Source organism: Nylanderia fulva, unplaced genomic scaffold (assembly GCF_048542155.1).
Source record: "Nylanderia fulva isolate GAGA-0341 unplaced genomic scaffold, ASM4854215v1 Scaffold1289, whole genome shotgun sequence".
Taxonomy (NCBI): Eukaryota; Metazoa; Arthropoda; class Insecta; order Hymenoptera; family Formicidae; genus Nylanderia; species Nylanderia fulva.
Window position 1 is genome coordinate 3,713 of NW_028189506.1, and position 13,331 is coordinate 17,043.

At 27.8% G+C, this 13,331-nt stretch overlaps 1 pseudogene; it reads right to left on the reverse strand.

Moving 5' to 3' along the window:
• Window positions 1-9,042: 9,042 nt before the first annotated feature.
• On the reverse strand, window positions 9,043-12,842 carry LOC146724491 (divergent protein kinase domain 1C-like; annotated as a pseudogene).
• Window positions 12,843-13,331: the final 489 nt, after the last annotated feature.

A 13,331-nucleotide genomic window follows, 5' to 3' on the forward strand; every position in this document is an offset into this window, starting at 1 on the left:
TGTAAAAATAAAATTTTGGCGTTTAATGTTTAATTTAAAATTTTTAAAAGTTATAAAAAAAAATTATACAGAAAATAATTTTAAAAATTTTAAATTATTTTTTATGGCTTAAATTTTAAGATTGTTAATTTTTTTTTAATTAATTATTGGGGGTTTTTTTTAACTTTTATGGACGAAAATTTTAAGATAGTACAAATTCTAAGAACCTAAAAAGTGGGATTTATAAGATTTTTTCATCTTTTATGATGCAAAAATTCTTAATAAAAAAATTATTTTATTTAAAAAATTTTTAATAATTTTTTTTATGCCCCTAAATTAGATTGTTTTAATAATAAATGATTAGTATTTCCTTACATTACTAATATTTATTTTTTAAATTTTTCCCTTTTTTTTTGTTTTTTTTTTGGGTTTTTTTTTTTTAATGGGGATGTCGCAATTCGTTTATTCAAAATGGGGGCAATCGATCATTTTCACAAATTTATCTTTTAAATAAATTTATTTTTTTTTTTTTAGTTATTATTTATAAAGAGAGATATTTTTTTTTTGTTTTTATTAATTATCAATTTTATTTATATATATAGTATTTTATACCCTTTTGGTTTTATTATATTTTTTTTTAGGATTTTGCTGAATTAATCAAAATCCTAAGTTTTTACGAAGTGATCAAAAATTATTTTCAGGGTTAAAAAAATTTTGGAATTAAAAATTATTAATGATAGGCTCGTATAAATTAAACAAAATTAAACAATCATTATATGGCCAACAAAACAGCAAATAAAAAAGAAGTTAAAATTTTTTTTTATTAATATTAAAATCTTAAAATTTAACTTTCCGTTACAAATCGATTAAATTGGGAAACTTTTTCGACTGCACACGCTTTATCAATACTAAAATTAAATATTAAATATAAAGTTTAGTTTTAAAAAAAAAAATTTATTTAAATATTAAAATAAAAATTGGGAAACATTCTTGCTTTTGACCAATAGATTGAAAGGGCGATTGGTCTTAAATCCCAAATTTTCGACATTTGAGCAGCACGGATAAAACGCAATTAAAATAAATGTCAGAGAAATTAAAAAATCTTTCAATTTACATTATCGTTTTAAAAAAGTCCTTTTTTTTCCCCGATTTAAAAAGTGTTGTTGCAGCCCCTAAAATACCAAATTCAAAATAGAGAGCGTATGTATTTATTTTTCCAATGTTTTTTCTAAATAATGATTCGAAAATTTTTTTAAAGTATTCAAAAAACTACTTCTAACCATTCGGTGCTGTTTTTAAAAAATTCCTTTTTCTGTTCTTTATGTGGACATTTCAATATTACCCTTTTAGGGAAATTTCTTTTCATGACCCAAAATTTTTTAATATTTCCCAGTCAAATTTTTTTTTCGTTTAAAATGTTTTCCGTGTAACCGAATGTCTAGCAAGTCAAATTTATTTTTTTTTTATGTTTTTTAGTCTCGTTCCTAACTGTTTTTTTTGGTCTTCCACATATGGGCGTCAAAAATCTTTTTCAATTCTTTATAGAAAACGTTAGAATTCGTGGGGCAATTATTTTTGCCTTTTGACTTTTATGAATCATTCAATTTTTTAATAAACGATACCACCACTAGGGTCAGGTCTTTTATGCGAAGCATTTTCTCAGATTTTGATTCATATATGGTAGGACAAATTTTTAATGTTAGTATTAGTATTATTAGAAATCTGTTTATTTTTAATTAGGCTTTTTTAAATTTCTTATTTGAGAGTTTTTTAATCTGCGTTTTTTTTTTCGGGGAAAATTAATAAAAGGGGAAAACCCCATTGGATAAAAAATGTTAATAGCTTTCTCTTTTTTTTTTTTTTGGAAAATTGCGGATGTAAAGAAAAAAAGCTCTATCTACCAATTATAAAATTGTTCCTATTTTATGAAAATCGATGATTTAAAAAAAAATAAAATTCACCTGGAATGTCTTTTTTGTAAACCCAAATCTAAAAAATTTTTTATCTATTACTTTTGATCTTATGTCTAAAAACTTTAAAACGTTTATCCCCCTTTTTTTCCAAGAAAATTGTAGTCTATCGTTATAATTTTGAATTCGTTCAAACATATGTAATATGCACGAAGTGCAAAAAATAATTTCGTCTACTAAACAAAAGAAGTCATTTCGCAATTTAAATTACATTCAAATGTTTCCAATCCTGCATGACTAATATCGCAAGATCGAAAAGTGGGGAACCCCATAGAGTCCCAAAATTGTTTTAATTTTTTTTTTAAAAGTGAAAAATGAGAAGTTAATATTTTTTTTATCATCCTATAATTTCCCATTTTTGGGGATCTTTGTGTGTGACTCTAAAAAATCCCATCTTTTATTGATACCGTTTAATGCAAGATCAAACGGAAAAATTAGAAAATAATGAAAAAAAACCCCAAAATAAAAGCTATTGGTCGTACCCCTTTTTTTTTTTTCCCTATAGATTTTTGCATATATAAAAACTGTTATTTACAAAATGTCCGCCTGGGAGGCTATTTTTTAAAATTTTATGAAAAAAAGAAAATATTATATAGAGAAGTATTTTATTGAGGAAACATTAATTAAAAAAATTTTTTCCCTTTGTGGTTTTGGGGGAGCCAAAAGCTTTGGGAAAAAGAGAGTCGCTTGAAAATAAATAAAATTCTTTTTTTTTGTAAATTTTTTTTAAAACCATTTTTTTAAACAAATATTAGGGTCCTTTTCTATTTTTTTTTGAGGGATTTTTTTTTAAACTAGGTATACGTAAATCGTCTCTAGGAGACCTCACTTTTTTATTAAAATTTTTTTTTTCTATGCGTTTAAATGCTCCTTTATCTGCCAGAAAATAAATTTTAGGATTTTGATTCAAATTTAATTGTGCCCCTTTATATGTAAATAATTTTTTTTGTATGTCCTTTTTTTGTCTTTATTGTTTAAAAATAATAAAAATTGGGGAAGGGGCAGCATTCGAATCGAATAAGTTTTTTCTGACCCTTTAGAATTGTTTTTCTATATCTTTGATGAATTCGGTAAGCTACTTTTTTTTATTTAAAATTTGGGAGACTAAATTCACCTCCCAATTTAATAGTTGGTTTACTTTGGGGGGGAATTTTTTTATCAGTTAAATTAAAAAACCCATTTCTGGTTAGTTTGTTGTAAAGGGGTTTTTGGTAGCATAACAAAACTTTTGGCAAAAACGTTTTTCAAAATTTTGTCGATGATGTTGTTTTTATTCGATAGGATAATTTTTTTTAAGTACTTTTTTTCATGCGATTTACTACCATGGAATTTTTTTTTATGTACGAGATTAATTTATGATTGAAAAAGAAAGGGGTTTGCAAGGTGATTTAAAAAACTCCTCCAGATTAAAAATGGTAAAAGATTTTGGAGAATTTTGGGAATTTCCTTGACCGTTTTTTATTAAATTTTAAAGTTCTATAAATCAAATATCCTATTTAAAAATTTTTTTTGATATTTTCAACAAACCCCGCATCCTATTTTTTGATTTTTAGTGTAGAAACAATTTATTGTTCAGAAATTAAAGCAAATGGTTGGGAAAAAAACTATCTCTTACCTTCCCCAAAAAATTTTAAATTTGACATTGCCTTAATTTCGCATAATTAAAATTTTGCCCAATTTAAAATTTTTTAACGTTTTAGACCAAAAAAGTTTTAAAAAAACTAAATTAAAAACGAGGTTTTAAACGGGTAATTACACACGCATTATAAGGCCACTTTATTAAAATTAATTAATTTAAGGCCCCGTATAAATTTAAACAAAATTAAAAATCCTTATAGAGGGCCCCAAATAAAAGAGCAAAAAATAAATGTAAATTTTTTTTTTTTTTTTTTTTTTTTTTTTTTTTTTTTTTTTTTTTTTTTAAAGTTAAACATTTTAAAATTTAAAATTCCGTCAAATCGATATAAATTTTAAAAAGTTTTTGACTGCCTACGTCTTTATCAAAACATAAAAATAAATTTAAAATAAATTAATGTAAAATACAGTTATTAAAAAATTAAAATTAAAATTGAAACGATTTTTCCTGTTGACCAAAATACAAGGCATTGGGGCTGAGATCCAATTTTTTGCGACATTTTAGCATGCTTTCGGATATTACCGAATTAAAATTTAAAAATTTGACTCTGCAACTTCGTTATCACGGAAACACTTCTAAACGAACAACAACTTTTTACTGGGGCAAAATTAAATTTGGGGTCATGGGAAAGAATTACCAAAAAGACTAATTCTGAAATATCCACTTAAAAAACAAAAATTGGGAAATTAAATTTAAAAAACGACACCAATTTTTTTGACTATTATTTTTTCATACTTAAAAAAATTTGCTATATAATTTAAAAAATTGGTTTAAAAAATAAATACTCACGCTCTCTTTTTGAATTTGGTATTCGACTTTCGCAACACACCTTGAAATTCGGGGGAAAAACTTTTTAAAACATAATGTAAAATTTAAAGATTTTTAATTTTCTTGACCATTGATTTAAATTCCGTATTTAACCGTACTGCTCAAAAAGTCCATAACTTGGCTCTCAGACCAATCGCCTTGCATACTTTTGGTCAACAGCGAAAAAATCGTTTCAATTTATATTTTTTTAATTTTTTTAAAATTTTGTTTTTTTTTAACCTAACTTTTTTTTTTTAATATTTAATTTTTTTTTATTGATAAAAAATGGGGGGGTGATGAAATTTACAATTTTTACTTCGTAACGGGTTAATTTTTGATTTAAATTTTACTTTTTTCACTTTTTTTGCTCGTTTTAGTTGGCCCCTTTTGATTTTTTTTGTTTTAATATTGAAATATTTTAGGGGGGGTTTTAATTTTTTTTTTTTCTAATACAATAATATTTTTTTTAGTTAATTTTTTTTAAAATTTTTTTTAAAATTTTTTAAAAAAATTTTTTTTTCTTTTTTTTTTTATTTTTGTAGAAATAATTTTTAAAAACTTGGGAATTTTTTTTCCCGTGCTTTTGGGGGGAATTAATTATTTTTTTGAAATAATTTTACCAAAATTTTGTTTATATTTTTTAATTTTTTATTTAAAAAATTAAATTCCCCCTTTTAAAAAAAAAAAAAATTTTTTTAAAAAATTTTTTCTTTAAGTTTTTTAAAAAAAATTAAAGAATTAAAAATAGTATTTAAAAAAATTTAAAAAATTTTTTTTTTAAAAATTTTTAAAAAAAAATTTTTTTTTTTTTTTTCTCAAAATTTTTTTTTTGGGGGGGGGGGGGGGGAAAAGGGGAAAAAGGGGAGCCCCCCAGGAAAAATAAAAAAAAAAAAAAAAGAAAAAGGGGAAAAAGAAAAGTTAAAAAAAAAGGGGGTTAAAATTAAATTGAAATTCAAACCCCTTATTTGGGGGGGTGCGGGGATGCTGCTTAGAAAAACCCTTAAAAAAAATTGGTTTTTTTTAAAAAAATTTTTTTTTTTTTTTTTTTTTTTTTTTTTATTTTTTTTTTTTTTTTGAAAAACCCCCTTTCCCCCGTTTCTTTTTTTTTCCGAAGATGACAAGCGAAAACCCCCCCCCGCACAAAACATGACGGAAAAACACGAGAAAATTATGGCTCAATGCAAGAAAATTTATCACGAAAAACTTTAGTTCAAAAATTAATATCAATTTTTTTTATTTATTGAAATAAAAACATAAATATATTTTTTTTTGTAGGGGGATAAACTTTTAAAATTTTATATTTAAAAAAATTTTTAAAAATTTTTTTACAAACCACACACACTATAAAAAATAAAACAAAAAAATTTTTGTAAAAAAAATTTCCAATAATAATCAATTCACACTGCACAAGCTGGGTTTTAGATTTTTATTAAAATTTTTTTTCGTTTTTTTCCCTTATATATAGTGTTGGTAAAAATTTTTAATAATTAAAAATTTTTTAAAACGCCGAAAAATATCTTTTAAACAATTTCTTAAAAATAATATATATTATTATATTAATATTAATATATTTAAAAAATTTAAATTGTATATTAACTCTAATTTTACTGGTGAAATAATACTGAACATCCTGCATTTATTTTCATTACCAACGCTTTCACTTAAAGTATTTGGAGCAATTTACCAAAAAGCATCATAATCAAAAAGAAAACAAGAATAAACAAAATTTCCTTATATAATATATTCATATTAGTTATATATATATAATATATTATAATATATATATTATATATATACGCACATTGTGCTAAGCATATAAAATTTCAAAAAGTAGGGACTTATTTCCCTTTCTACGCTTGCCTTTTGCCCTGGAAGGGCCCTTTTCGGCGGCTCTCGCGTAACCGCACGGGAGAAACAAGGAAAACTGATTATCGGGGCCTTTCTCTCACGGGGTGTTCGCGTGAGCATGCAAAGGTGTATTACGGTACAGACTCACCACACTAAAACCTGAAATTGGTTTCTCGCTTGGCAACACTAATCGGAGTTTCGCGTTTTTCAGCCGAGGGCTCCAACATCAATTTGAGGTTGGCTGACCGACCTGTCGACCCTTATATATTCGCAAATATTTTTAAATATGTCACTTTGGGCATTGCGCATGTCAAAACACGCGTGCAATGTTTGGGAAATTTTTTTTAAAATTTTTAAAGCGGGGAACCCCACACTTTTGCATAAGCGCATAATGTAACAAAAAATCTTGATTGTCTATGAACATGCTAAAATTCAACCCTCGAATTTTTTATGCATCTGCTTTTGGCTTTCAAAATTTTTGTGCCCCCGCTTTAAAATTCATTCAAAAAAGTGGCAAAGAGCATGGGAGAGGACAATAAAAAATTGGGGGAAAAAGCAAAAATTGTTATAAAACTTTTTATGGGTCCCTTTTTTTATTTCGAATTCTAAAGGGACTTTGACGATCTTTTTGTACATACATATAAACTTTAAAGTTAAAAAAAAAGTGTAATTAAAGTATACAACACATCAGGGACCTGTTTCTTTTTTTTTTTTGTGTTCGTCGTTCCCTATATAATAAAATGTATAACGAAAAGTAATATAATTAATTATATAATTAAAAATTTGTTTATACGTGTCCCCTACATAAAATACCGAAACCATTGCCTTTACTTTTTAATTTAAAGGGATTCCTTTTCATTTGATCGATTTCTTTTTTTCGGTTTTTAAAAAATCCACAATTGTTGACAAAACCACCGTTGTGATCTTAAAATATTTTATGCCTACAAATATAAAGGGAAAAATCTCTTAATTATAAAACTTTTTTATTATTTAAGACATAGGAAATAGACGCGCTGTTGCTAAAATTAAAAAGAAAAAATCTATATATATATTTCTCCTCTACTCTTTTTTGGGGGAAAGGGAAAAAATATACTTCCAAGCATTTTCTCTTTTTTAATTTTTGGGGTAGCTTTTGTTCAAAATCACGCACTATAATTTCTACATTTTTCTCTAATAGCGCAAAATACCGTAAGATATCGGGGATTCCAGAGAAATTTAAATTCCTCAGGGTGTTCTCTAAAAGTCTTTTGGGGTAGTGTCTATATAAAATTATATTTTCTTCACTTTTTGGGATCACTATCTTTTATTAGACTTTTGTTATTTTTGCGTGGAAAAGAAAATTTCCGATTTTTAATATCGTGTTTTTCTAAAATAAACAAAACAGGCGTTACTGGATTTCGATAAAATTTCGGTTTTCTTGTTTCCCTTTTTTGGGTAACTAACAACGTCATTTTTTTTAAAGCATACCGTTTAAAAAAAAAATTGTGTTTTAAAAGAGAAAACATTTTTTAAATCTAAAAAAAGTTTGTATATTTTTTTGAAAAAAAAATGGAAAATTTCTAATAAAAAACATATGTAAACTAATGATAAAATTTTTCGAAATGCCACCATTTTTAAAATTTTTACAAAAACGTTTTTTTTTTCAAAACACATTTGTGTGTTTTTTGTATTTTAAAACCTTTTCATTACTTTTTTCAATAAAATAAACGGGTATACAAACTTTTATTTAATGCATTAAAAACGCAGTTTGCCTCCTTTTTCCAACACAATTTTTGTTTTCTCAAACTGCGTGCATTAAAAAACGACACTGATTATTTCAACAATTTTCTATGGGACACCCTGTACGAAAAAAATTAAAAAATACTCGATAAAAAAATGTTTGTACTATTAATGTAAATTCGCGGGGTTTTTTTTTTGTTGTGCCCGAAAGATGCGATTTTTCCCTCCAAAAATCGTCTTTCTCAATTTTTCCTATTTCACCAACGCTGGTATTCTTGTTCCTCCGTCACATTTGTAAATCGTTTTTTTTTAAACGTCAGTCGCTGCCCCCGCGGGAAATGCTTTGTGTCGCCATCAGGATTTGGGGCATTGGTTTAATAACACCGCTAAAATGCTGGGGGATGTTCTGACATAGTAACCGGAAAATTTCGTTCCTGAAAGCCCGTCCAACCCAGAAAGATTTCTCCAATAAACTGCAATACCTATTTTCAACTTTTTTCGACGAAATTTTATAATAAATTAAAAAAAAATTTAAAATGGCGTATCCAAAAATTTATACATTATAAAAATTAAGAAATAAAGAAATGACAAAAATTTCGTTTGAAAAGGAAAAAAAAACCCTTTTTTAAAAATTTGGGGGTTTAATAGACAGGTCGTGCTGCCCTTAGGGAAAATTTTAAAACTGTAAAAATCATTAGACTCAATAATTCTTTTTATATTCATTCTGTAAATTACTCAAAAATTTAATTTCTGTAAAAATTTCTGATATCGCCAAATTTAAGTACTCGAAAAAATGATTAATTTTACTTACTATGATAAATTTCCATAAGGGCGCGAGTGAGAAATTTTCTGTTAAATCGTACTATTTTTCATTCAAATTTAAAGACGCATTTTTTAAACAAAACCCTTTTAATTTTACCCCATTGTCTTTTTCATTATTAATTTTTGTTAGGTTTTCAACTTAAATAAAATAAATTTTACTTCAAAAATTTTTCGATTATTTGATTGTAACTCTTTAAAAAAAGCTCAAAAGTAATTTTGTCATTTTTATTGGCAACTTTTTTAACCTAACGAATCGATTACCTGTAAGTTATTATTGAAACCGGCGATTCGCACGTTTTTTTTTGGGCAGACCGACCGGCAGTCAAGAACACATCCCGTGTTTTTTTTTTGCGCTCTTACCATCGCAATTACCATCAAAGATATTTTCGGGAAACCGCGTCTAATCCAAATTTTTAATTTTTTTTCCCACCTAGAGGGAAGCCAAAATGATTGATCTTCACGTCGCAGAGATAGAGCGGCTCGGGGAGTCCGCTTCGAATTCCTCGAGCAAATTAAGAATCATCACAGCGAGCTTTAGCCTTTTGGCCCATTCGGGTTTCGAGTCGGAGGGCCAGCACACCGTCGTGGGTGTCTCGAATCGGTCTGACGTACTCGACCGCGTAAAAGGTGCCGCACGTCCGATCATTTGCGGAAACACGTCTCTGTCCTCGTACAGGATCATCATCAGATATTCGTTCTCCTGCAGCAACGGCCAGAGATTCTCCATCTCCAATTGACGCTCTCTTCGTTTCAGTCTCTATCCGATGTGTTCGCAATCGGGCAAGTCTCTCCAATTGATGTCGCGCGAGGCTCATATTCAGTTTATTGATAATCAAGTCCTTGATCATGATGATGACAGTCGTCCTTCGGATGGAAAGTGTCGCAAACCAGTTCGCGTCCATCCAGTACAGAGACTCAATTGCTCCGAGGATGTTTTGGTCCTGAATTGAAAAATCATTCGTAATTGAAATTTCTTATGCTATACAATATATAGAGTGGGTCATTTTAAATGTTCTAAAAATCTTATTTCCTATACACATATCCCAAAGACGTTCAGAGAAATCCTAAAGAATGTTCGAATGTTCTCTGGATATCCTTTTAATATCTTTGCGATATGTTGTGCTATTAAAGATGTCTTTTACAAAAAAATGTTTCGCACATAATTGTTTAACTTTAATTAAAATTAAGAGTTTAACAAGGTTTCTGTAATATAAATATAAATATAATGTATAAGACAGGCAATAAGACCAAATCGCGGATGACAGTGTGTTATCCCACGAAACTAAATTTTTTCGTTAGAATTAAATACCTGTGCACAGGCACCAAATTTTACTTGGTCACGGCCAGATTTTAAAATGGAATAATCTCTACAAGAGATTTAATTCCATACATCCTCTTTTCCCCCCCCCCTAAGGAAATAAATGCGAAGAAAAATATAGATCCGAAAGTCGCAGAATCGGGAATCGAACCCGAGACCTTTCGCTTGCCGGGCGACTGCTCTTCCAACGAGTTATTCAGATCCTTTCGATCTATACTTTCTCTGCTATATATGTAATATGTTTGATAAACAAACGCTTTAAGCCATTGTGTAATAAATTAAGAGCAATGCATCGTATGTTGGTCAGACTAGTAGAAATTATCTACTAGAATATCTGAACATCGATCTAATATACACAAAATGGTAAAAAAATCGGTAATCACTGATCATGGATTAAAACATAATCATGAATTTTGTTGAGACGATGTAAAAATACTTGATAAAGAAATCACACAATATAATAAAAGATTGATTTCAGAGATAATATTTATAAAAGGCAAAATAACAGTCCTCAATTTAAAACAGATATTGATGGCTTGCCAGTAATTTATGACGACATTATACATAGACTACCAAAGATTTGAAAGTTAAAAAACATAAACACTACTATTTTCTCAGTTTGTGCGGTCGTCTCTCTGAGAGTTATAAATCATACGTTATTGTTACCCTCGAGCTATCAACACTGAAGCCTCCACGTCACAATATAACATCTTACTCGTTTAACTGTAAGTCCATTTTTATTAATTTACTTATTTTCAATGTTAATTTTTTGTATACTTATGATTTTATAGACACATTAACAATGGCTGTTATTGAGATTTGCAACCGACCTCCTAACAGAACAATTAGCGAGAGATCGGTTTTTCGCGACGATTACATATAATGACGTTGTGAGGAATAGAATATATACTAAAAATGTTCTTGCTTTATAATGCGTTGATCTCGGGTGTTAGCATATACTTAATTGACTCCGTATATTTTTATTATAATGACAGTGATGATAATTTATTGTTAATTTCTACTAATCTTTTAATTTTTAATTGATGCGCTGAAGAAGGTTGAAAAAGACAACCGAAACGTACGAATTTACTTCTGTATAATATTTAATAATTTAATGTTATAAATCTTTTCACAATATAATTCTAGTATAGAACTTAATTAGCTCTTATTGCCTTTTTATTTGTAGATTAAAATTTTCTAAAGAGCTGTTACAAATTATATAAATTAAGAGTTTTAAAGGCTCTGTAATATAAATATAAATATAATGTATAAACAGGCAATAAAAGCCAAATCGCGGATGACAGTGTGTTATCCCAACGAAACTAATTTTTTGTTAAATTAAATACCTGTGCACAAAGCACCAAATTTACTTGGTCACGGCCAAGATTTTAAAATGAAATAATCTCTACAAGAGATTTAATTCCATACATCCCTGTTTCCCCCTAAGGAATAATTTTAGTACTATAAAATTTACCTTATTTTTTTTTTAACTCTTTATTAACTGAAATGAATAAAAAATCCTTTACTAGAATTAAAGTATCCATAATAAAAAATTTGGGCTCCCTTACGCGCGCACACATAACACACACACAAACACACACCCACCACACCCCGCACACGCCACACGCACACCCCACACCCCCCACCCCCCACCCCCCACCCACCCACCCACCACCCCCCCACACACACCCCACCACACACACCCACACCACACCCACACCCACACACACACCCACCCACACCCACACACACACCCCACACACACACACACACCATATTATATAAAACATATAAACTAAAAATTATTTTTCTATGGGTTTCTTTTTGTATTGGGTCAACCTAATCTAAATAAAAAAAAAACTGTAATTTTAACTTTCTTCTGTTTAATACCCCATTTGTTATTATGAATACTTTAACTTTAGTTAAGATTTCTCATTTCGTTTTGCTAATAAAAAGTTAAATAAAAAAAATCTTTGTCGATAAAACAGACCTAATCAGCATCCCCTTAAGGATAGAATCCCCCAAAAAATATGTATATATATATATAATAGTAACCCTTCACAAATTTGGGAAAAATTTTACATTTTACAGTTAAACAATTGCATGGCAGTGATCTGTCCCTAATAAAAATGCCATTTAAATATTTTACGTTTATTTTACGATTTATTCATACAAAAAATCTGTACAATCTGTCAAAGGGGATCCTTTTAATTTAAGAGAAAAATTCTCTAAAAAATATTCTTTAATTAAATATTCGTAAACATGCAAGAAAAATATACTTAATGAGATTTTTTATCAGTATATTATTTGAAATATTTTTAAATCGTGATAACAAAAAACAGTCAAATAAATGGACATTTGTTATTTATTGCATACATTACTCTTTACAAGCTTGGAAACACTTTACATTTTACAGTTAAACAATCGCATGGCAGCGATCTGTCATAAATAAAATGTCATTTAAATATTTTATGATTTATTCTTTCCCAAAAATCTGCACAGATCGTTACCATACATTGTTTAACTGTAAAAGATAAGGTGTTTCCAATTTTATGGAAAAATCCGGTATATATAATAAAAAATCACCTTGAAGCCTTGAACACGACCAGTCGCTTCCCAATGCGCGGAGAAAACTGCCTCTTTGCCCGCATGGAATTTTCCCACAGCCAGAAATGTACCCCTTTTCGGCGCACAATGGTTCGCAGAGAATTCCCATCGCGGTACCGTCTCGATGCTGGCTGCACTAAAACAAAAATTACGAAAGTTATACGCTTTTTAAATATGTAAAATTAATTAATAATTAACATTAATTACTAATATCGATTAATATAATATTAAATATATTATAAATTTGAATTAAATATATTATAATTTTTAATTTAATTAATATATTATTTTACAAAATATATAAATATATACAGGATATTTTTTCTAAATAAATGCAAAAAATTTTAAAGATGATTTTTTGTCAAAAATTAAGGGGGTTTTTCATATAACATAATACTCCTACATATACCCTCTCTCTGACAATTTTCTAAAGGAGGAGGTGAAAATTATTTATTTCTTCTCGAAAACTATTGGTTTACAAAAATAAATAATAAATAAATAAATAAATAAATAAATAAAAGAAATAAAAAGATAAAAAAAATAAAAAAGTTTCTAAAGGAATCAAGCTTTTTTAACTCATACTTTTAGATGACACATTTACACATTCTGGTTTCGTTAAAAAGTC